Genomic DNA, 26,352 nt, shown 5'->3' with positions numbered 1-26,352 from the left:
TCAAACAATTCTCCTGCCTCAGCCTCCCAAGTAGCTGGGACTACAGGCATGCGCCACCACACCCAGCTAATTTTTGTATTTTTCAGTAGAGACGGGGTTTCACCATGTTGGTCAGGATCTCTTGACCTCGTGATCCACCCGCCTTGGCCTCCCAAAGTGCTGGGATTAAAGGCGTTAGCCACCGTGCCTGGCCCCTGAATTTTTTTAAATTTGTGTACATCGATGATCACCCTTTGTGATGTAAAGTTTTGTATGTTTTGATAAAAGCATTGTATCATGTTTTATTATTACAATATCATATAGAATAGTTTCACCACACTACTAATCCCTTGTGCCTCATGAATTCAAACCTTTGCCCAACCCCCGGCAACTAGTATGACATTTACTTTCTCTAAAGTGCTGCTTTTTCTTGAATGTCACATAAATTAAATTTTGCAGTGGATAGCCTGTCCAAACTGGTTTCTTTCAAAATAGCAATATACAATTAAAATTCATCCACATTTTTGTGAGTTTTGATAACTCATTTCTTTTCATCGAGTGTTATCTTATTATAAGAACACACCAAAGTTGTTTATTGATTCACCTATTGAAAAATATCTTATTGCTTACAGTTTTTGGTGATTAGAGGAAAAGGTCCTATAAATGTTTACAAGAAGATTTTGTGTGGACATAACATTTTGAATAGCATGGACAAAGATCTATGAGTGTGATTGCTGGACTGTAAGAAAGCCATGCTTAATTTTGCAGGAAATTGTCTAACTATGTCCACAGTTGCCATGCCATTTTGCATTCTTAACATCAATGAGTGAGAGTTCCCATTGTTCATATCCTCCAAAGCATTGATACTGCCATTTGAATAAAGACAGCCTTTCTAGTCGGTGCGCTGTAACATGTCATTTTTAAAAATTTGCATGTCTCTAATGAGCTATGATGCTGAAAGTCTTTTCATATGCTTATTTGCCATCTTTATATTTTCTTTGGTGAGGTGCTTCTTCAGATGTTTCCCAATTTCTAAATTGGGTGTTTGTTTGCTTATTGTTGAGTATTGAAAGTTCATTGTATTCATTAGGGCCCTTAACATTTTAAACAGAGATATTTAAAATTTCTTCTCTGATAGCTACAGCAACGGTATTATATCTGGGCAGGTTCTGTTGATGGCTTTGTCGCTTCAGAATGTTGTCTCTTGCCCTTGGCATGTCTTTGAATATTTTTGTTGAAAACTGACATATTATATGCAGTAATAGGAACTGAGGAACACAGGCTTTTAGTATTTTTATCTTCATCTAGCTAAGAGTTGAGACAAATATGACATTTGCTGTAACTACAGGCTCCAAAGCCTTCACACTCCTCTAGTGATGTTTTTTTGTGTTTCCTATTTACTCTGCGCTTTTCTAAATACTCCTACTCAGAGAAAACTCTATTTCCTGCAGTTATTTGATCTGCAATCCACCATTAATGTACCGGATCCCTGTTGTTGTGGTTGTAAGGTGACAAAAATGAGAAACATTACGTAATTGTCAAATTAAATTTCCATCGTATACTGGAACTGTCTGTCAGCTGTGACCTTAGCAAGTATCTCTGCAATGATACAGTTTATTTTCTCCCACTCACTCCCTGGCTGTAGCATTTCCCATTTACTCTGTTTATGTTCTTACCCCTGTTAACTATGTTTTTCTTTTCCCTCTTTGGCCAGATAGAAAAGGTAGTGGGTGATGAAATAGAAAAATTGAATTTCCCCTATCTTGAATAAGGTTGTGGCAAAAGCACCTCCTGACCTCCTGGGCAATAGACCTTTAATATAAAGAAGGATCTGGGCATATTCAGAATTTCTCTTCCTAGTCCCACCCTCCGCATCTCTAGCTTTCATCATTGAAATCATGAGGGGAATCTTTCTCAGGTTTTTCACTGTGAGAAAGTGGTGAGGGTCCTGTAGGTCAAATCTATAAAAGAGTGGATGGAACTCAAGACTGGCCTCAGGAAGTTCTCACCAACAGGCTAATCCACACTCACCCTACAAAAATTCATCAAAACTACCATTAAATTGTAACTACTAGTTTATGGCTTCAGTGAGCTCTGCCCGAAGTAAACAGATCTCAACTGTGTTTCTCTGGATTCACATGTATCTCTAGATTTTGGGTTGGCAACTTGCCTTTTAACCTCAGATCTCTGAAGGGTGCAAGAACATTTGTTGATTTTTAGTTTGTTCATGTTTTTCCTGTAAAGATAGGAGTAATACATACTGAGTTCTTGGTAGTTCTTGTTGAAGCTGAAACTAGAATCCTAGTTATATTCTGGCTTTTTTCCTCTACTCAGTAGAGTAGGTTATGATGCATCCTACCTATTCTAATAGCTTTACTTAACTAACCTGCCCAAGTGACTCCTCAATCTATATCTTTACTATTTTTCCACCATGTATTCCAGTTTCTGATTATCAGCTTCCTGTTTAAAGGTTACACATAAATGAAATCCTGTAGATATTTTTAAGTCTACTGTCAAAACTAGGCTAATCTCTTCGACTTCTTAAAATCATTGTTCTTTCCAACTTTATAATTTGTATTAAACAGAATGTATTTTGTTCCTGTGACCTATGTTCAGATCTTCAGCATCATCACTGGATATTTATATATATTTTTATATATATGGAGATATATTTTATATACATGGATATATATATATATATCTCCATAAACTGCAAAGATGTCTTTAAAAATCTTCAAAGACTATCTCTCATTATGAAAAATACATGCAATTCTAACGAATTCTTGGAGGACAGCAGCAATCTTATGAATATCCTACCATGATTAAGACAATGGTCTGCTACTTTTCTCATTAACTTGTCTCAACGACATATACTCTAGGAGGGAATGTCAGTGAGATGAGGACACTTCTTTGTCCATTCTTTGACAAAGGAATCATAAACATTTATGGCAATATTCTCAAATAAATTTAAGGAGTTACAGAGCTTTAATGCAGAGTCAGTTTTGAGTTCTATTTGTTCAAGTGGGTTAATAAAACATATGGTTACTCATGGGTTTATTAAATGTGCACTTATAAGTAAGGCAACTGATTATTTTCAGTGAAGTCCTTCATAGTTTTGAGGTTAGCACATGTCTTAAAATTTTTTATCCTGGTAAAACAAAATGGACTAATGAAATATAGTTATGAAATAGAAATGGCATCATCTATACAAACTACTCCTTTTTAATGGAATTCTTCACATATAATTTAGACCTAAAATGTTACAAAAGATAATTAGCTTGTCAAATGAATAAATGATTTTTCTAAAAAAAATGCTATCAAAAATTGTCCATGTTTAAAAAATGGTATCTGCAAAATATGACCTTAATATTAAAAATGTAGACAATCTTTCATAGAACAGAACCTTAAAAAAATTATGTATGAAGGGCTCTCAAGGCACATCAGAAGCATCTGAAGTGGGAAGTTGTGAGCATTATGATATAAGTGAGTGCAGGAGTAAACAAAGTTGAATATTCCTGTCCCTGCGACTTAGGTATAAAAGATGACTTCTAGCTCAATGGAGGGAGTATCAAAGCCTGCCAAGGTGAATGCAGATATATGAGGCATTGTGAAATTGCACTCATATATTTTTCCCTGCTTGTGATTATTTGCTGATTTACTATAGTCAAACTTCGGTGCTCATTCATTTAATCACAAGTCCCTTCACAACATAATTTAAGGTGATCACTCATGAGAATCTGGGTTGTGGCAGGAGCCTGAGGAACCACAGTGAGTTAGTGCTCTTGCAGATTCCTTGAGGGGCAATGAATTTTACTCCTCAAATGGGTCCAACATAAAAATGAGGCTGGTAGCCATGGGTGCTTGCAGATTTCCAAACACTGAGACATATTTTGGCAGAATAGATAGGATTTCTTCTCAAGATGCTCCTGGAATTAGAATCAGTAGGTTCAATGAAAACCAACATTAGAAAGATTCTGGGGCCAGATTATAGGCAGAGGCTATCCCTCTGCTCCTGTCAAGTGGCTTCCTGCATCAGATTCATCTATACACAACTGTGCTTCAGGAAGGGTTTAAAATAGTTTCACATTCCCAAAGAAAATCACCAACTACCTGTGAGTTTAAATGGGACAGTCAGTTGTCATCGAAATATATCATGCAGAAGCCAAAATTTCGTTTAAGGCTTCTTAATCTGATATTTATGGTTAAGGAATAATGGTGCTTGCAAACCTTGGATTGAAGAGTATGTTATCTATTTAAATTTTGTATAATTCATTCTGCTTATAATACTGTATTATTGCTGATTACAATCACTTTCATTCAAAATCCATCCTTTTAATATTGTCAACATCTCTTTGTGAACCATGGACCCAGTGATAGTTTACTTAACATCTTTAGCACATATATTTAGGGTTTCTTAAAACTCCCTAACTCATCACTTAAGAAAAAATATTACAAAGGATTTAAAACTCAGGGAATATTTGCAAGGCATTGGACTTAAAAAGTTAAAGTATTTTCCTATATAATCTTATATAATCTTTAACATAGTAATATGCCTTATAATTACCCAAGAAGAAAGAATGAAATATGATGAGGAACCACTGAATATTATTTGGGACTTTGTAAGAGTATATAGCCTGGTCTTACTCTCCAAGGATACTAAGCCACAACTTATTTTCTACGGCTTAATGGGCCATCAGCTCATTAAATGAGATATGATATGCAAAATTACTTAGTGCTCAATAACTGTTATTATATGATAGTCTCCACATTTTTATCTTTTGCAAACATGTTTAATCATTCTGATTTCATGGCACAAAACATTTTCAAAGCATAAAACATATACTCCTCAACTGTGGTTTAGCCTCACCTCCCTCTTCACCACGCACCTTCCTTCTCTTTCTGTCTTCTCTCTTCATATTGCATTCTTTATGTCTCTACAACACATTAACTTCTTCCTGATTTAGCATCCTCGCATTTCCTCTTCTTTCAGCCTAGAGCATCCTATCACCCCAGTTGTTCTCCTTGCTTTGTTAATTACTGCTTATACCTCTAATCTCAATTCATAGGCTGCTTTCTTCAGGAAGCTTTTCCTGAACCTCAACATTTTACCACAGGCTTCCTGCACTTCTTCACATCAACATGCCAGTAATTATGAAATAAGTAATTATTACATTATTATATATGTTTTTTCCTTGCTAGCTCTATAAGAAAAGATAAAGTTGTGTTTTGTTTATCACTGTATTTTTAGAGTCATCATAACTGACATAGTGGTTGCTTTGCAAACATTTGTTGCATTAATGAATGACTAAAACTAGAGGTAGGTTAACTAGCTAACAAGATTTCTCTAAAATAATTGTAAGCACTGACTAGAGAGATTTAACTTCATAAATTCTCAAGGCCACTTGGGGGCTCTAAAGGCAATATGCCTTTCCCGCTTAAAAAAAAAAAAAAAAAATCCTCTGTTTTATGGAAGAATTTCCCACTGTGACAATCTTTAAGAAACAAAGAGACATTTTTGCGTGGTAAATGCCACTCAGAAGCTTTCATTTTAGCTTCATTGAAAATAATCTTGGTTCCCTGATAGGTACTGTTTCTAGCATTTTCAATGTTTAGCACCTTAAGGGGCATCTGCCTATATTTTGTCAGCTCTGCTTGTCAATTTGCAGACCAATTTTTGATACATTCCATACATTTTTACCTCCATTAACATTTTTCAAGCGAAATATCTCCTTCTTATTTGGGATGACTTTGACTTCTCATTTACTCTTTCAATTTTCTTGCATAAATGCTCAGAGAAATCTATATTTTCTATTTGAAAATATATTTTATCCATTTAGATAAAAATACCTTTCTATAGCTCCCAAAGAAAGCACCACGTTTCTTTTTATTCTGATTTTGATTTTTTTTTTTCCTGAAATCTTTTTGCCAAAAGCACTACAAGGAACAATCTATTTTGCTTAGGGAGTAACAAAGACATTCTTAACCCTCTGTGGTCTGCCTTTGCTGATATTTAACTGGAGCATTTTTAATCATACGTTAGAAAGGTTGTATTTGCCCTACAATAGTTCCCCTACATGGGGGAACTGTCCTAAAGCAATGCAATCCAATGTACAAAGTTTTAGATTCATTTTCCCCATAAGAATGACTAGTCAGAGTCTACATGTTAAATGTATATACTTGAAAATGGGAAAGCAGTTAAAATTACCTGAAAACCAGATGTGTGGACACAGCCTCAGGCTTCTACAAGCTGTCTTTGCTGTACTGACTGGATTGTGTGTGTAATTACAAAAAAAAAAAAATTTCAATAGTGTTTTACCTTGGCCATGTTCACTGGGAAACTATTTCCTTGATGACTCTGAGTTTTCGAAATGAATTCATGTCAAGTTATCCTACTAGCTGCTGACTAGTATTAAAAGCTTTGTAGAATATTATTAAGGTACTTTAGGAAAAAGTTAATATATTTTCATTATAGATGATACTAAAAATAAATATACCTTTATTTAAAAATATAAAACATAAAGGGAAAATGAAAATCACTCATAATCCAAGAATCTAACAAAACTAATTACATCAAAATAACTATTTTTCTAAAGAATAAAGTATATTTCTCTTCTTCTTCCTCTCTCAGACCATACCACATATGTGGTTTTACAATTTTCTCTTTTTAGACAATTTTATCTTATGAGCCTTTCCCTATATCAAACAATTCACAGAATTATGAAATAAAAGTATGTTGATGTGCCCCAAAATATCTTCAGATTTAATGTCCCTATCCCTTACCTATCTCTGCATTATTTTCATTTAACATAATTATTTATTAAATTTAGGAGAATTTTTCCTCATTATCTTTATATTCACTAGAATTCTATGAAACAAAAAGATGGCTCCTTATCAGCATTTTTCTCCACAATTATTGAAATAAATGTCATACAAAAGATAAATTGCAGGCATTGCAGAAAAAGCTTCTGTAAATGCAAAGTAAAGACTAATATTCAACATTTGTCAGGTGTGAAGGGCTTCAGTATATAATAAATACAAGTAGTTACAGCTTTATCGTTTTTAAGAAGACTTCTAAATGTTTAAATCAGCATTGCTTATATAAGTGATATAAATTTCTAAATTTCTCAGTGCCTCTGTATAAAAATATAAAAAAAACCAGATGATTAATTTAATTATATTTTAACCCAATGCCCTAAACAGTCTGTTATTTCAGCATGTAGTTAATATAAAAAAATTAATGCAACTTTTTTGTACTGAGCCTTTGGATATTATCGTTTATTTTACCTTTATAACAAATCTCAAATTGAGCTAGCCACAATTCAGGTGCTTAATAGCCACAAGGAGCTAGTGGCTACCATACTGGACAGTGTACATATACATTTCCTTGCGTGGAAAAAACAATTTAATGGAAAAAGATATGCTTCTATTTCAAAAGTAAAATTTGAAGTTTAAGAAATCAAACATTTTCTGATGCTTTCAGAGTTTTCTTCTTAGAAATAATCCTTTCTTAAGATCTAATTTTAATTGTCATCTATACCAAATGAAAGTGATACTCTAAGTTCAGCTTCATAATATTTGATAAAAGTAATTTATCTTTAATATACACAACTCTGATGTGGTTTTTTGGTTGTTTATAACATTACTATTTATATAATTACAATATTTCATATTAATAATGTAGATCGCTGCCTGATTTAGCAAATATTTTGTATTAGCAAAACCATACAGCTCTGTGGAAAGCCAAAATAAAATCCTAAAATGTTAAGTTCAAAAACAATCTAGAATCATCATGGAATTAAGAAAGATATGTTTAGATTTTCAATAAAAACTAGCCTGTCAGAAACAAATATCACTAAATATCAGTGGTTGTCCATGATCATTTTTCTAGAACTTGTAAAATTAAAGATTGAAAATGAAGAAGAAAGATGAGGCTTCTTTTTTTTAAATGGGGGAGAAAGAAAAGATTGGAAAACAATTTTAAAAATAGTAAACTACATAATACGTTATTTATTTTGTACTTATCGATGTCAATAGCTTGACACACGCTGTTATCTAATTCTTATATTTTCTTTATCATTTTTTTATTCACAAATTGTGGTTGCTTCTGTCTAGCTGACAGGAAGGTTTGTGAAACAGTACATATAATGCTACATTTATGCTTAATTGTTACAAAACTACATTTCTCTGAGCTTATTTCCTTCTCTACGAGGGAGGATGATCATAGTTTTGAATTCATCATTTTTAATGTACATAACCTGAATCTTTACTTCTTTACCAAATGTGTATTAGCATCTTGATTAAGTATTAAAAATGTGCCACTTGTAGCCCCTTTTTAACTTTTTTTCCCTAAAATTTATGAGACATTTGCCATTATGTCTATCTCCACTTGAATTTAACTAACAGGGAAATAATGACACTTTCCCCTGATACAGTGCAAGGTGCTATTTGGTATGAGGACTTAATGAGAAGGTGCAATAGAAAACTCTATTAGACATGCACAGTGTTGTGCAAAGGTGAGGTTTATCCTTGTAAAAAATTCGTTCAGTCATTTGAAAACCAAGAAAAGTATCTAGCCTTCTGCCTTTGTCCTCAGTTTGCTTTCCACTGGACATTGTGAACTAGGAAGCAATGGGTATATTTCACCCAACAAGAACAATGAGAAAGTGATTCCATATTCCCTGGATGAATTTTACACTTTACAGTATCTGACACTAAACAGCTTGGCTGTATCGAATGTCTTCTCAAGATGATCAGTACTAGGGCTTGATTATTCAGAAATATTCTTAGGTTGCCAAAATACCATGTCACTTTCTGTCTGTCTGGGAAATAAAAATGTATGCAAGAAATTTTACATTTTTAAAGTAGAAGTGAAATTCCCTTTAGACAGCTAGATTGGCCAATCTCAAGAGAGAGTTTTCAGCTTGGAAACTATGGCTCAACCATGTTCTTTATTATGTTCTTTATTGAAGTTGTGTCTATTTGCAAAGCCTTTTTTTTTTTTTCATACTGTCTCAGCATTCAGAAAGAACAGTGGGAACATGAACGCTCATCTGTATATGTTTACAGTATCTGATCAATTTGCATTAATAAAGATTTAAAACTAGCAAATTATTTGTGAGGTGACTTGTTTGAATGAAAGTCTTTAAACATTCTCTGGAGAGCTATTGTGAAATCACTGAATACAAGCACTATATTTAGAATGTGTGTTGAGTCTCTGAATGCTCAGCAGCACTAATAGGTCTATTTCTGAAGTAAGGACTGCCTCACTGTGGAATTCCACTGGGAAGATAAATGAAAAGATCCCTGAGTAATAATGCCATATCTCAATGGTAGGTCAAAGAGTGGCTCTAACATGGTCTTCATGGTTAAAGGTCTCTTATCTTATTCTTTAAATAAATATTTACTGTGCGTCTATTATGCGCCTCTCCGTCTTCCAGATTCTGGGAAAACAACAAAATCAAAATATATTATATCCTTGCCCCATGGAATTTGTGTTCCCAGAAGTATGCAAATGAAGAAAATAATTTTAAGAGTAAAAATTGCAAAGAAGGAAATAAACCATGTGATCCAATAGAACAGTAAGAAAGACTTCACATTTTGTATATAGTTGTCAATTAAAGCTGTACTGAGAAGAGCTGAATGTTGTAAAGAAGCCAGATAACCAGATGAGAAGCTCTTGGGATGACTGTTGCCATCAGGCCAGCCACAAATTAACTGAGGTGAGAAAGCAGTTTGTGTATTTGATGATCAGATAATAGACAGTAATTTTAGTCATGGCTAAGAATTTGAATTTTAAATAAAACTTCAGGAGAAGATGATTAAACATTATTTTCAGAAAAATTTATTTTATTAATATCCCTTTATCTGCTACATGTTGAAGGGTTTATGGCAAGACAAGGGTGAGAGAGAAAGATCAATATGGTGACTATGATAGGGGTTCAGATTGATGACAGTGGTAGTGCGGACTGGAATAGTAGCAATGAAAGTGGAGAAGAATAGATTATTTCAAAATATGGCTTAGGAATAGGATGTGGGGACATAAAGAAGGGAAGGAATAAGAGTAATTATCAGGTATTACGGCTTGAGGAATTAAGTAAGTGGTGATAGCATTTATTGGGCAAGGACTGAGGGAAGAAGACACTTGGAAAACAAAACTCAAATACTTCTTTAGGTGTATTGATTTTGAGATAACCATTTTATGTTCTACTTCCTACTGGATAACTACATTTAGATCTTAGGAAAGAAGGCATCCAGCAGAAATATGAGTTGGACATGATTCTTGGTCTTTAGAGAACAATTCGTTTTTTGTTTGATTTTGTTTTTTTTCATAATCGGTGTCATCTGAATGCTGCTAGCTGTGTGGGTAGAATTCAGTATATGAGTTCTGAGTGAATGATAATAAAGACTGAACTATTTATGAGAATTAAAAGCTTTTAGTCTGGTACTTTCCTCGGCACTGTGCTTAATATGAGATAGTATCTCTCTCCTCCCAAACAATATATCTACTAAAACCTATATGCAGGCAGGGACCAACATGTCTATCATATACGGATGCCACGCCAAGATCTGGCTCAGGACCTGACACATCACAGTTACTCAGCAGGTATTCAGGGAATAAGTTATGTGAAAATGAGCGAAGCTCAGACAGTGATGTTTGCATCGTTGTTTTTCCTTTTCGTGGAGAAAAATGGTTTGAAGTGTAGTGAAGCTAACTTAAGCATTTGTCATCCTCCTTTTCCTCTTATGTCAAAGATTATTTGAAGTAACACTGAAGAATCTGTAAAATGAATAAATAAGAGGTATACTGCTGGTTACTAACTAGTATTGCCAAAAGCTATTCTTCTGGACTGGTGAGCTACAGGTTTCCTGAACATTGTAAAGATGAGAACAGCTGGTTAGACCTGTGTTTTCTTCAGTGTGTCTCTCTTCAAAAGAACAATTCCCAGATACTGATGGTTTCTGCCAAGAGACCCCTGGATATTTCAGTTTTATCAATGTGATTGGTCTTTAGAAAACAAAGTTAAAGATTTTTTTTGTTTGTTGTTGTTTTTGTTTTTTTGCTTTTATAGTGGTTCCCCCAAAACAATGTTTGCTTAGTGCAATGGCACTGACTAGTTTCAGAGAACATTGGAAAATCTCTTTTTATTCTAGTTTATGGGCTTGTTTTATATGTATATAATCAACTGCACTTTTCAGCAAAAAAAAAGAAGCATCCCCCAAATGGATCAACAGTCACATTATTCACCCATGTGCAGCTGGATGTTTGCTCTTTCCAAAGGTTATCAAGTTAACTACTCATCATTAGAGAGGGTGTTTATTTTAAAAGGTCATAGACTCAGAAGGCAGCTGCACAGATCCCTAACATGTGCAATTTGTTCACGTATGAAGAGGTGAGGTTTGCACTCCATGGATGTTCAATGGTCATTCAGTATTAATGTAAATTTCCAGAGCCCCTAAGAACCTACCTTGGGTGATCATCTGTGTCTGCCCTTAACTATCATCTAGAAGAGTCAAATTTTTCAGAAGCAGTCTCAAACATGTTTTGAGAGAAATATTGAAATAAGTATGCATCAACTAGTGAGATTACTTGAGGTAAATGAGTACACTTTGAATATTTACTCATTCTGGCATTTTATTTTGTTATTCATTTCTTTTTTTCACTTAAAATACTTATTGAGCTCTTAGTGAATGGAGGCACTAAGCAAGGATAATCTTGTGAACCTCAATATTTACAGCACCTTCCTTGCTGCAACTCCCACTCTTAATATAATAGAATATGCTCATTATTCCTCCTTCCATGAAAGAACAAGTTGTGTTTCCATTATTATTAGTAGTAGTAGAGGCTTATATGAAGAGTGCATTAAAAATCACACCCAAATACAACTGCTGACAGTTTGTGACAATCTAATTGCATTTCTGCCATCCCAGAGAAGGTATTTGTTGTCACTTATAATGAGGCCATGAATTAACAATCAACTGGGAAGAGACAGTTTTAAATACAACCTCTTCACAATTTAAAGCAGGTCTTTGGTACTAAATACATTATCAGGATCGCTAAGTGTTCCTAGAAAGCAAATGTATTTCTCCTTCTCACCTCATACCACATGCTATGAACAAGAGGGGAATTGCAAGGCAGTACGGGCTCTGCAGAAGCGCCCACAGTGGGACGGTGGTGGGCGGCATGATTTGCACTCTCTAGGTGTTGCTGATCGCCCCCTCTAAAGTGGAACAAGAAACCTCGGAAGAGTTACAAAAGAAGCAGCTCAAAATTATTCCTTTGCACCTTTTAAGTAATGTGCTACAGGGATGTGGTTAAGAACATGGACTTCTCTGAAGGTGTGTCAGTTTGACTCCAATCTGTCACTTTCTAGAGCTGTCTGCTTCAATCGAAAAATCAGTAGTCATGTGTGGATATTTAAATTTAAATTAATTAAAATTAAATAAAAGTGATAAGTCATGCTCATTATATTTCCTGTGCTCAGATACAGAACATTTCTATCATCACAGAAAGTCCCATTGAACAATGCTATTCTACAGTAATCACTTTCATTTCCATGGCTAACATTCTACCTAGTTAAACCCAACTTCATTACCCACCTTTGCTACATCAGTCATCTCCCTTCTTTTATGTTTCCCTGTGATTTCTGCTCAGAAGCCATTGCCATCATTCTGAAACTTAAATTAAAGCCAAGGTGGGAGGATCACTTGAGGCCAAGAGTTGGAAGCTGCAGTGAGCCATGATCATCCTACTGTACTCCAGCAGCAGCCTGGGTGGCAAATGAGAACTTGTCTCCAAAAAAAAAAAAAAATTAAAAAAGAAAGAAAGAAAGACATTTAAATCTGACCATGATATCTTCCTTTGTAGTTTCTCTTCATATTCCAGTAAAATCTGGGTTCATTGCTTTGGTCTCCAACTTTACATGTATGAGTCACAGCATCATATTCTATCATTCCACATATCACCCTCATTCCCTCTTCCCCTTTACTACTTTCAAGTCACAGTGGCTTCATTCTGGCTTTTGAATGCTGCAAGGATGGTCTTCCTTTAGAAATTTTGGTCTAGATCTTTCATCACTGGAAATCTTCTTCTCCTTTAACATCACATGACTTACTTCTGTTCAATCAAATTTCAAATCAAGTTTAATTTCTCCTGGAAGACCTTGAATGGCCACTTACTTATATTCTATCATCTCAATTTCTTTTTATAGACTTTACCATTACCTATTAATTTTTATTTCTCACTTTTTTGTTTATTGTTTGTCTTTATCCACTTTAATATGATCTCTGTAAATGCAGGGGTCTTATATCTTTTGTTTCATGCTGAGCCCTCAGTGCCAGCAAATTGTTTGACACAGATGAGTGTTCAATAAATAATTTGAAATGGCATAATACAACAGGCAAAATTGAGCACATTATTGTACTTCCCAGAGCCACTGCAAATTTTAGATTGATTAGCTTATTTAATCTTCACACTTTCCCTCTAAAGAATGTTCTAATAATACCTTTATTTTCCAGATGAAGAAAGTGCTTAAGCAACATTTAGCACCATTTATAATTTTCATAAATGGCAGTGCTTAATGATTTTCCTGAGCCCCCCAGCCAATGTTACTGTTGGAAACTTTGTGAAACATAAAATGTGTCAGTTGTTAAAGAAGCAGAAATGACATGAACATTAGAAGTAACCTTATTAACATCTCCTTCATCTCCTTGCAGTGAATTACCCTCACCTGGCTTCTGTCTCATCTGTTCCATACCAAATTATATCTACATGGTTCCTGCTGTCACATACCTGCCTCAGGTAGGATCTGAGTTTAACAGTCCAAGCCCAGCTACATTAATATTGAAGCCTATTCACAAGAGGAAGCTAAATGTTGAGGTTCAAGTCAAAATAGCAGGTAAACAATTATATACGGATAACAACATGAAGTGAGAAATTGGACTAAATTATCTAAGAATTTCTCCATGTAAATTCTTAATTTTACCTGATTTTACAGAAGTACTCTGCTCATTAGATCATGTTAAGTATGTGACTTCAACTCTCTGAACCACTGAACACTTCATGTGCATTAGTTTGTATGCAGAACTATGAGTTAACTAAGCTGAATACATAAACCCCAAGGCACATCTAAATATTTTCAATAGCAAAAATACCCTATTTTTGACTATTTACATATATAAGACAACAAGGGGACCCCAGAAAGTCTTACTAATGATAAAACTTAAATATATTGGGGATTATTAGTCTATGGATCTAATTTTCATCTGCACGATACAAGGGCTTACTCATCCAAATAGCTAAATGCTGATTTTGTGCATGTAAGGATTTGGATACTGCTTAATTTGGCTAAATAAGGAATCCTTCCTCAAGAAGTGTACAGTCTTAAAGGGAAATGACAAATCCATTTGTCCATCTAACCATAACTAGAAAGAGGGTGGAATTGACTATATTTTGGGGAAGCTAAAGATGGATTGGTATGAGAAGTTGAACACAGATTTCAGTTCTGATACTTTCTTTCCTTGAAGGGTATTGACTATATGAGATCACCATGATAATGTCTCAAACTTTGAGACAGCTATAAGGCCCAGAGATGGGAGCCATCAAAGATGGTGAGAAACACAACCAGGAAAAGAAATTAAGGGACTGGTGGTTGAGTGTCTTTTCATAGAAATATATAAATGCATCAAATGATCATAGATAAATGGAAAATTGTATCCAGAAGATCCTTTGTGTACCAGTAAACCAATTTCTATTTAAGACTGAATGTCAGATAACAGAAGTAACTGCCCAAAAAATATTAGATGGTAAGTTTTCAACCAGATTCATGTCTCTTGAATACTTGTCCACAGCTTTTTTCTAAGTATTATTCTTATTAAATATAGCCATTGCAAAATTGAAACGAATCTAAATGAGGCTGGGTACAATGGCTCATGCCTGTAATCCCAATACTTTAGGAGGCCGAGGTGGGCAGATCACTTGAGGTCAGGAGTTCGAGATCAGCCTGACCAACATGGTGAAACCCGGTCTCTGCTAAAAATACAAAAATTAGCCCGGTGTGGTGGTGCATGCCTGTAATCCTGGCTACTCGGGAGGCTAAGGCAGGAAAATCGCTTGAACCTGGGAAGCAGAGGTTGCAGTCAACCAAGATCGTCTCACTGCACTCCAGCCTGGGGGCCAGAGTGAGACTCTATCTCAAAAAAGAAAGGAAAAGAGAAAATAAAATAAAATAAAATGAATCTACATGAGACGGAATTCAAATGCAGAAAAGAATTCTATTTTTTCAGTCAGGCATCAGAATTTTAAAGAAAATAACTACCTAATTAGTAAACTAGGTCACTAACAGAAGGTGAAAAAATGAGCATAGTGACATATTTTCTTGAAATGACATATATACTATCCTGAATAGAGTTAAGAAACTGGGCTTTCATTTTCTAAAAAAATGTCTATAGTCTCTCTTGGTACTGCACTCTTGTGATTCTACATTTAGCCTAATAGCCTGACGTCTCCCTACGCACATACCCTCAATCCCACAATCTGCTCACCATTTTCCAAATGTATCATAGCCTCTTCCACTTCTCTCCTGTGCTCAGGCAAAGCCTCCTGTTTGGATTTTTCATTCTCATATTTATGGTTACCGTGAGCCTTGAGGTAAGTAAGATTTTAACATTTCGAGAACTGCAAGAGAGGGGTATTTTCTGTCCCACAACATTAAAATTGGTCACCCTTCCTCTGTTTTCACAACAGTATGATGACAGTTCTGTTGCTTTATTTCATTAACTTACTCAACAGTTATTTACTGTCTACTATGCAGTAGGTTAATAGGTTATAAAGCCTTATAGTACCAGTAAATAACCTGTTTTGCCCACAGGAGCTTATGGGCTTCTTAAGGTCATGGAGCATATCTTATTTATATATGCATTGCCCACAGCTTCTAATACCATGCAATAAACATATTAGAAACTTAATGTTTATTGAATAGACAAAGCATGATCCATCAGCTTCAAAGTGATTCTTGAGCCTGAAGGAACCCAAGGGTACCTCTTGACAAGAAGTGAACAGATTAAATTTACTACAGACTATGACTAAAACCCATGCTTCATTTTCAGAAATATTGAATCTGTGTCACACATTTGGGAAAATCTCAGGCATCAGGAAAGTGACTCACTGCTTGACATCTCCCCTGGAGGTTTAAGCAAAGGCAAATTGATTTGAGTACCTGGCCAAATCTGAGCATTCCTGCAGGGGAGGAGGAGTGGAAGTCTTTGGGAAAATTTTGAGCAGCATGAGAGTCTCCTCAGAAAGGAAGATAGGGAGGGATAATGTTTGCAAGGTAGTTTATGGATGGATGGGCAGCCAAATGGCTTGATGGCATAAGAGGAAATAGTTCTTAAGGCCACCCTCCCCGCAAAATACACTTTCCCATCCATACGACAGGACTGGGCTACTTTCCAGTAGTTTGGTTTACCAGATTGCATGTCTGCTGATGCATGAATGACAAGGATAAAGCTAAGACTAGAATTATATTAATATATACATTTCATTATACATATAGATGTAGATTGGTATAGCTATATCTATAGATATGGATATAGATAATACCAGTATTGACCAATTCTCTGTAGACAAGTCGTCAGCATACATTGGAGTGTACATGAATCATCTGTGGTTTTTAATATGGTTATCATAAGAAAAACTGACATTTAAAGTTCATAAAATGAACACTGCAAGGAAGTATCTTTTTTGATTACCAAGAAATTTCTTGGAACTTATTGGAACAGGAATCCACAGAGGTGTTTGGCTTTTTTTATTTGTCTCCCCAAATGATGTTTGAAATTAAGTAAGTCCTAAAAGAAAATTTCCTCATCTTAAGATTTTTCAGACTTTTTTAGAGAATGAAAATTATACTTATACTGATCATTATGCTTTATTACAAAAATGTAGTATATTATATGTAAGCGTTGAGTGGCACATGCCACTCAACTCCTTATTGAATGCAGGTCACACACACCCACACATTTACACACACACACACACACACACACACATAAATACACATACCATGCACATTGTATTTTTAGGTATTTTGTTAATTTTATTTGAGGTATTCACTATATATATATTATATTTATGTTTCTATATTTATTTTGAATATTTATTATATATAATATACATCATATATTTTAAAATATGTATTTTTACAAATATTTTTAAACTTTATTTTATTTGCCAAAATATATCTCTAGGTAACGTATGCTTATTGATCTTAATAATTCACTTTCTAATTTCATTAAAATAAGTCAATTTTATCTTTCACAGGATAACACATAAAATGTAACAGACACCTCCTAACTCTTCTTCAAATTATGTTTCTCCTCATCTCTGGATTACACTGCAGTGTATTATGAAAGGAAGGTTCATCAAATACTATGTAAAACTATATAAAATTGCAAATATTTGACCATTTTTATTACTTTTAAAGACAAAAATTTCTTATGGTTCAACATAACACTTATAATATGTGTGGCCATCTATTACATTCAAATATTCAAGTCAGGCTAAATACTCTATTGACTCCTAGATGCTTAATTTTTTTGATATGAAAAGTGGCTTTGAGCTGACATGGTACCATTGAACGGGATTAGAAGAAAAGAACAGCAGTATAACATTTATAAGGTATATAGTTAGCAATGAAGAAAGAGTTGCTTACTCTTTCAGTCTTGGGAAGGCACTTTTAGAATGATTAATAGTAATATCAAAATGGGGTTTTGAAACAAGAATACAATTTTACCAAGGAGGAAAAGAAGAGATGACATCCTAGCCAAGGTAAACAATGTATACAAACAAATTAAGGCAGAAGGTAGCAAGGTGAATTTAGCAAATTAAAACCAGTTTTCTTTTGCTATTGCACAATTAGGCAGGAGTGTGTGTGGGGGGGGGGGGCATAGATTTGGACTTATAAAACATGAAGCTAGAGAGATAGTCTAGGATGAGATTTAGAATGTTTTTTTTATCACACAAAGGATTTTATATAACTGGTGTCTCAGAATGTTCTAATTGGCACCTCTATGGAAGCTAGACTAAAGATGAAGGAGTTAGAGGAAAAGAAAATCATTAGAGAATTTTCCATATAGTTTATACTATTGTGATTTCTTTCTTCCTGAAGTAGCACAGAAGAAAAGAGAAACTGGTAGGTTTAAGTAATATATGAAACATATATAAAGTCAACAGAATTTGGTAATTAATTGGATGCCAGAAACAAAAATGAAAGAGTAGTAGTAGTCCTAGGTAGTTCCATGTACTGGTTTGAGTGACATGTTAAAATGGTGCTGCCTTGGGTACAAAAAAAATGGGAAGAATGACTAAGACCTACTGTAGAGTGACTATAGTCAATAGTAACTTAGTTCTATATTTTTGAATACTTTTAAGAATGTAATTGGATTGTTTGTAACTCAAAAGATAAATGCTTCAGGGGATAGATACTTCTTTCTCTATGATAATACTTATTTCACAGTGCATGCCTGTATCAAAACATCTCATGTACCCCACAAATATATGCACCTACTGTATACCCATAAAATTTTTTAAAAATAATTTTAAAAACAATTTTTAAAAAATGGTGCTGCCTGGCCAGGCATGGTGGCTCATGCCTATAATCCCAGCACTTTGAGAGACTGAGCCAGGAGGATTACCTGAGTCTAGGAGTTCAAGACCAGTGTCGGCAGCATGATGATACCCTGTCTCTATTCAAAAAAGAAAAAAAAATGTAAAAAAAAAAAAAAACAGTGCTGCCATTTCTTGAAATAAAGAACACCATGGTTGTAAAGAAGCAAGTATATTAGATTTTATCCGGCCCTTCAGCCTCAGCATCCATACCCAAAACTATTCCACAAAAGAAAACATATTGAAAGATCCATGCATGTGGATTTGAATTTTAAAATTGCAGTTTTCAATATATATTACTACTTGCATGGGTTAAAAAGACTATGTTATAATGTGAGGATTTTTGTGTAAATGGAAACCAGCATCAAATGTCAAAATCATTATTGTTGTGACAATCCTCATTCTTTTTCATCCTCAAACTTGTGCATTAGAATAACACTGATTTTTTTCCCATCATCATGTAAGATAAAAATAATGTTTATTTTCTCTTTGGTTATAGAGAATGAATAGGTTCATTAAGATTGTTAGATAGATTACTGAATATTCAAAGAAATGTGTTGCAAAAATATTTCAGGATCAAAACACACTGAGATTTAAGGGCAAAAAGGTGAACAAAAGTAACATTCAACAATCATCTACTATAAATCTTAAACTTTCCATAGAAAACTTGCATTAACTCAAAAATTTAAACTAATTGTAGCTATTTTCTATACTAAAACTGTAAGAAGTCATTTGCAAACTACCTTTAGATTTCAATTGACATTTGTTGAAACTATCTTATGTATTAGGCACCTTGTGTTGACAGTCTCTAAAGTAGACCAATAATTTCCATCTCTAGGACAGTCTTGGTCTTATATTTCTTCTCCCCTCAAGTGGGGCCTGGACTTAGTGACATTTGTGATGGATAGAATGTTCTCACTAATAAGTGTGAGCCAAACAATGAAAACACATGGACACATGGCAGAGAACAACACACACTGGGGCTTGTTGTTGGGAAGAAGGAGAGGGAGGACATCAGAAAGAATAGCTAATGGATTCTGGGCTTAATAGCTTGGGGATGGGTTGATCTGTGAAACAAACCGCCATGGAGCATGTTTACCTATGTAACAAACCTGCACATCCCACGCTTGTACCCCAGAACTTAAAATAAAAGTTGAAGAAATATAGCAGAAGTCATTTTTGAGATGGGGTTATATAAAAACTTTTGCTTCTGTCTCATATACTTTATGCCTGCAATCTCACTTTCTGAGTCTTTCTTTTACTATTTCCTTGTTGACTGTGGGAGAATCCAGCTGCCCTGTTGTCAGTAGCTTTACGAAAAACCATAATGGCAAACTGGGGTCTCCTTCTAAGAGTCAGTAAGGAAATAGTTTCTTGCCAACAGTCCTGTGGCTAGGCTTGGGAGCAGATCATCTAGCCCCAGTCTGTAGCTTCAGATAACTCCAGCCCTTACCACCAGTTTAACTCAAACCTCATGGGAGAGTCTAAGCTAGAAGAAACTAGTTAAGCCACTCCTAGAATTCTGAACCTCAAAAAGTGTGTAAGATAATAAAGTTTGCAGTTTTAAGCTGCTAATACTGGAACAACTTACATAGCAATAATGCACATGCATTAGCTTAATTTATTCTTATAAATGTTTCCTATAGATATTAAGATTTTCATTTTACAGAATAATTTACTGAGACTCATAGAGGCAAAACTGTTACTGAGATTTGAACTCTGTTCAGTGTGGGTCCTTCCTAATTCTTTCCATTATACTTCAATGTTTTCTGGGAATTTAGGGCTCTCTAGGACTAATTGTGGTAATTCTCATGTTTGTGTTACACCTACTTCCTTGGTTTTATTTCTGAAACTTTCTGATCACTCTTGCACAGACAATCCAGTTAAGAGTATGATGCAGCTGTTTCAAGCAACCTGCTGCTTTGGCTGCAGCTGGGAACAACTAACTTTCCCAGCAAGCTCTGATTAGCATTTTGATCTTGACAAGTGCTTTCTTCTCTGAATGCCACTGTAGGAGTGATTGTTGTCACCATCACACCATAGGCTTCTACTGTAGGCAGATTCTGTGGTTTGCCTCTGCTTACTAAAAGCACAATCCGCTGCTGACATACTCTAAATGTGAGCCATTTCTCCTGATGTTTAGATGTATGAACCCTTTGAGGGAGAAGTAATCCCATGCAAATCATGCTAGATAGGGATTTAGAAAATATCTGGGATTGAAATGAAGGTATAGGTGTGGAGCTGGCATTTCTGAGTTCCTTTTAGGTATTTGATACTTGTTATGCATTAGCTTATTCAATATGCATCTAACAAACTTTGCAGGTGTGTGACTGCTATCGGTGGAGAGGAGGGTTGAGAAAAATTAGTGGAAGTGCTGTGATTCTAAGGCTGCGTTTTAAAGTAAATCCTCTTCTCATTGTGTGCTAAATAATAGCATTTATTGAGTACTCACCATGTCCAGAATAGTTTATCTTCAATCCTCACATCAGCTCTTCAAGATAACGTATATAGTTTCTCAGTTGGCAAAATAGGATGAGGACTTAGATAAACGTCCCATAATAATAGGTAATCAATAGTAGATTTAGAGCCTGCAAAATGTTTGTTTTCTTATTCCAAACAAAGAACCCTGTTCACTATGTTCATCAGCTTTTATTAGTAGTATTTATAATCAGAAGAGATAAAGCCAGAATTTAATTAAAAGAAGAATGAAACCAGAAATAAAATATTCTGATAAAGTTAAAGGATGGATAGATGAAAGAGAAAGAAAAAAGAGAGAGAGACAAAGAGGAAGAGAAAGAGAGAGAAAAAGAAAGAAAGAAAGAAAGTAAGGAGAGAGAAAAGAGAGAGAGAAAAAGAAAGAAAAGAAAGAAAGAGAGAGAAAGGGAGGAAGAGAGAACAGAGAAAGAGAAAAAAGAGTGAGAAAGAAAGAGAAAGAAAGGGAGAAAAAAAGAGAAAGAAAGAAAAAGGAAGGAAGGAAGGAAAGAAAGAAGGAAGGAGAGAGAAAAGAAAGGAAAGAAAAAATAAGGAAGGAAGAAATGGAAGAAGGGAGAAACAATGTAAGTAAATAAATGAAATGTTCACAAAAGAATTTAACAAAGAAGTTCCAGAAAGTACAAAAACAAAACGTTGCTCTATAAAAGCACGGTAGTAGTAATCACAATCATAACTAGCTCACTATGTACCAGATAGTTTGCCTTTAGGGTTGTTGCAAAGACTGTAAGAGACAATCTGTACTGAGTGTTGTCTCTATGGCTGTTTCATATATGAAACATATAACACTTAGAGAAGCTACTAGCTTGCCAAAGGCACACAAGAAGAAATCAGAGGGATGCAGATGGCAAGTATTCTGACTCCACAGCCATAATTACTATCACTAAACAATACTGCTTTCCTTCCAATGCTCATGTGTCTCATCAAGGTATGTTTTAAGGATACAATGGTTTGAATCTTTACATTAGAGCAAATGATATAGGAAAAGACAAGAAACTTATATTAAACATAAAGTGGAAACCTTTATTACATAATCAAAGTCACATTCTATGAATAGTCCTTTTGAATGCTTTACTGAAAATGAACCTTTTTTTCTTCAAATAAAACATGATGGTAAAATATGATTAATATGCCATTATAAGAGAATCTTTTGTCATGTAGCTCAGGATGTAATATTTTATTGCAGCTGTAAATAGAATATCTTAAATATCAATACACTTTATTATAATAAGTAAATAAAATAAAAAATAATAAATCAATATAAGAAATAAGGATGGGTTCAAGGTAATTGTGGGTTTCCCCCCTAGATTCCAATTCTTTTACTCACATTCTATACTAATCCAATCAAATATATTAGTTAATGACAATGTACATACAGCATACACAGGATAAATAGAAATGAAAAACGTAATCTGATCATGTCTTGGAGAGACCATTTTGAAAAGATGTCCCTTCGAATGTTTAATTCCACGCTGGATAAAGACAGTATTGGTTGTCTAATACCAGTGGTTTCTGCTTTGCTAATTATCTAAATCACAGACATTGAAATAACCTTGAGGCTGGGAGTTGTTAGGACTTACAATCACAATTTTAAGCAAGGGTGGCATGACAGAAAGCATCCAGGGATTGAAATAAAAACATATGATTATGAATTTTATAACTCTAATTTAACTATGTAGATGGCCACCATGTGAAATACAGGAATCCTTTTTAAATATTGGATATTTTTGTTTGCTTGCTTTAGTTACAACAAAATATTGATATGGTACAGAACACACATATACTAAGTTATTATTAATTGCTTATCTTAAATTCAAATTTAAATGGGCATCCCCTGCTTTCATTTGCTAAATGTGAGTTTGTGAAAGTTTCTGGACCCAAATGTTTTCCACTGAATAATGAGGATAAATAATAATTTATTGCCTGCTTCACACACTTGTTGGCAGGATTAAGTTACAAAACAAATGTACAACCCATATCAATTTCAGTCATTTGTTTCAGGGGCCATGTCGACAAATTTTGAACTTATTTAAATAAACTTAATATCCCATTATGTTAAATAATACATTAAATAATCCTTTCCCTTGACTATGACATTCTTTGTCCAGCTGATATAACTTTCCACTTAATTTAGATAAATATTTCTACATTGTTCACTTACATATTATTATTAGATGCATCCAAAAGGGTAAAAATTGCATTAGAAGGATACTCAACCTTTATGGAAGACAAATACTAGTGGGTTTAAGCGGTAGAGAGCGGTCTTAAAGTACTTCTACCTCTTAAAATAGTTTCTTGCATGAGTACAGTGGCTCACGCCTGTAATCCCAGCACTTTGGGAGGCCAAGGTGGATGGATCACCTGAGGTCAAGAGTTCAAGACCAGCCTGACCATATGGTGAAAACCGGTCTCTACCAAAACTACAAAAATTAGCCAGACATGGTGGTGGGTGCCTGTAATCCCAGCTACTCAGAAGGCTGAGATAGGAGAATTGCTTGAACCCAAGAGGCAGAGACTGCACCACTGCACTCCAGACTGGGCAACAGAGTGAGACTTGTTCCCCCTCACCCAAAAAATAGGAAAGAAAAGTGTCTTGAACAATGGAGGTACTTTGTAGGGATTTGTCTTGTGATATTCATATGTATCAACTAAGAGATGCATTAACTAAGAGATGCAGAGGGAGATATCTGTCCAATGTTGCACATACTAGCAGTTAACTAGTAAATTCAAACCTATAGGTAAAGTAAAAATTTGTGGTTCCTAATCCTGATATACAGAATTAGCTCATTGTTTCTATTAAAACCTGGACAACAAAAAAATAATAAAATTTGAAGGAGGGAGTTATTTAATCTGAGATCCTGAGTCGTCTACATTTAAAAATGATAGCAAAACCTAGCAAACTGCTTACACATCAAGATGAGGGGGGACAAATTCAATGCAGTTTTGTATGGTGATCCAATTGGTTCGTATTTACATAAATAGAATCAGTGGTGGTGCAGATGTCAGCAAAATACTAAATAGTCTTTGACATGCATTTCTATTTCAGTTCTCATTGGAATCCTGGGTCTCTTTCCAATTCCAATTTCTAATGGTCAGAATGAAATCCTGTAACATTATATCAATCTGAACCATTTTGCATAAATTTTAGATTTAATTCTAAAGATTTCTCATGAAAAAAAAAGCTGGTCAATAGACATTTTGAATATGGAAAAGCTGTAAGATCTACATTGGTAATAACTGTTTAAGTTAGTTTTCCAGTGGACCTTGCAAAAATGTAAATAATCAAATTTTATTGTTTTTTGATGAGTGGCTATGTGTCTCAAACTTGCTTGTCAGCTGAAATTTATTTTACAAGTAGGGTAAAAGGACCAAAAAAAGTGTTATTCTTTGCTGTAACCATTTGAACATTTTTAAGCATATTTGTAAAACTACAGAGTTAATTCAATAACTTATTGAAATTATCATAAAAGTTCAGCAAATCATGCATTGCTTTCAGATTCTGATATATGCTACATTTCCTGTTTTTATGAGTCAGCAGGTGTATAACTATAACCATTTGAATTTCAAATGATAAATTTATATCTAGCATACCCATAGAATGAATAAAAAATGATAAGAGGGCACCCTTTAGAGAAATTTAAAAAGAATTGTGCATTTCATAATTTGATATATGTAACATAATCCATTATATGCCAGGGCTTATATTGTGCCAGCAAATGTAAAAGGGAGTGGAGACTCTTGTCTGTGCCCAGCACAAGGCACAACAACAGAGATGTTTCCTCCAGTTATGAACCACTGGCTCCCTGGTATGCAACACTGTCTAGCTCTATGTGAAGGGGTGCATATGTAACACACTGAAGGGCCCTGTGGGCTTAATTACTATGCTAGAGTTTGGCAAAATGAGAAAGAAGAGTTGCCAAACAAAGTGAGAAAAAGAATTCTGTAGCCATCTCCACAGGGCTAGAGAATTCATAGAAATATTTATTCCACATCCAAGGCATAAAGCTGTATTTTCTCTTCTTTGGAATTTCTATTTTCCATATGTTTTTCCCTCCCCCCCAAATCCATTACCTACTCATAAACATTTTTCCTAACAGTAATTACTATGTACTTTGAATTCAAAGGAATTTCCTTTGAATTTTTCCTGCGGAAGTCCAATAATAAATGTTTAAACAGATACTGTTAACATGATTGTTTTTTCAGCTCTGCTAGATACTACAAGTCTTGACAACATGGGCTAATTCTCATTAGCTTCATATCTCAAGGACTTTTCCAATCACTGGGAAAATAGCAAGGGTCAATAAGCCCATGACAGTTGTTATGGGAATTTGAATCCCAGTTACTTATAAACTCTGTGTGTGGTCATTAACCTAAATCCTCTTTGTTTCAGTATCCTTGTGTGTAAGAAATATATTTAAAATTAGATGTTGTGAGGTTTAGAAAAAAAAATATGATGATACAAGCACCTGGTACCTTGATTAAGTGTAAGTGCACATACACGTTCATGCACCACTTCCATTCTCTGCCTCTGTTTTCACTTCTCAGAAAAGCTATTGTTGTCGTTGTTTTGAGACGGAGTTTCGCTCTTGTTGCCCAGGCTGGAGTGCAATGGCGGTATCTCGGCTCACCGTAACCTCCTCCTCTCAGGTTCAAGTGATTTTCCTGCTTCAGCCTCCAGAGTAGCTGTGCTGGGATTACAGACATGTGCCACCATGCCCGGCTAATTTTGTATTTTTCGCAGAGAAGGGGTTTCTCCATGTTGGTCAGCTTGATCTCGAACTCCCAACCTCAGGTGATCCACCCGCCTCAGCCTCCCAAAGTGATTTAATCCAAAGGGATTACAGGCATGAACCATTGCATCCAGCGCTTGTTGTTGTTTTTGGACTCTAGCTGTACATCAGGATAACCAAAATGTCATGCCTTGAGAGTTTGGGACTTTTAATTTCAGGCCATTAGTTCATGAAGGGATCCTGGACTGAGTTACATAATCTCTAATTATTTTACTCATAATCAATGTGCAGTCCATAGTGAAGAAATCTAAGACTACAGATATGTCCCATATAACTTTGTAAAGTCATGTCTATATAAGAAAGGCATGGATATGTGTGAATGCATTTGTATACATTTCCTACATTTACAAAACTTTGCCATATTTTTGTTATGTATATATAGATAAAGAGAGGTCCTTTGTCAACTCATAAATATTTTGTTATATTTCATAATTA

Source organism: Aotus nancymaae, unplaced genomic scaffold, assembly GCF_030222135.1.
Source record: "Aotus nancymaae isolate 86718 unplaced genomic scaffold, 86718_ANA_hifiasm-v0.15.2.pri h1tg000030l, whole genome shotgun sequence".
NCBI lineage: Eukaryota > Metazoa > Chordata > Mammalia > Primates > Aotidae > Aotus > Aotus nancymaae.
The sequence above is the reverse complement of the archived record's forward strand: the minus strand, read 5'-3'. Positions refer to the sequence as shown.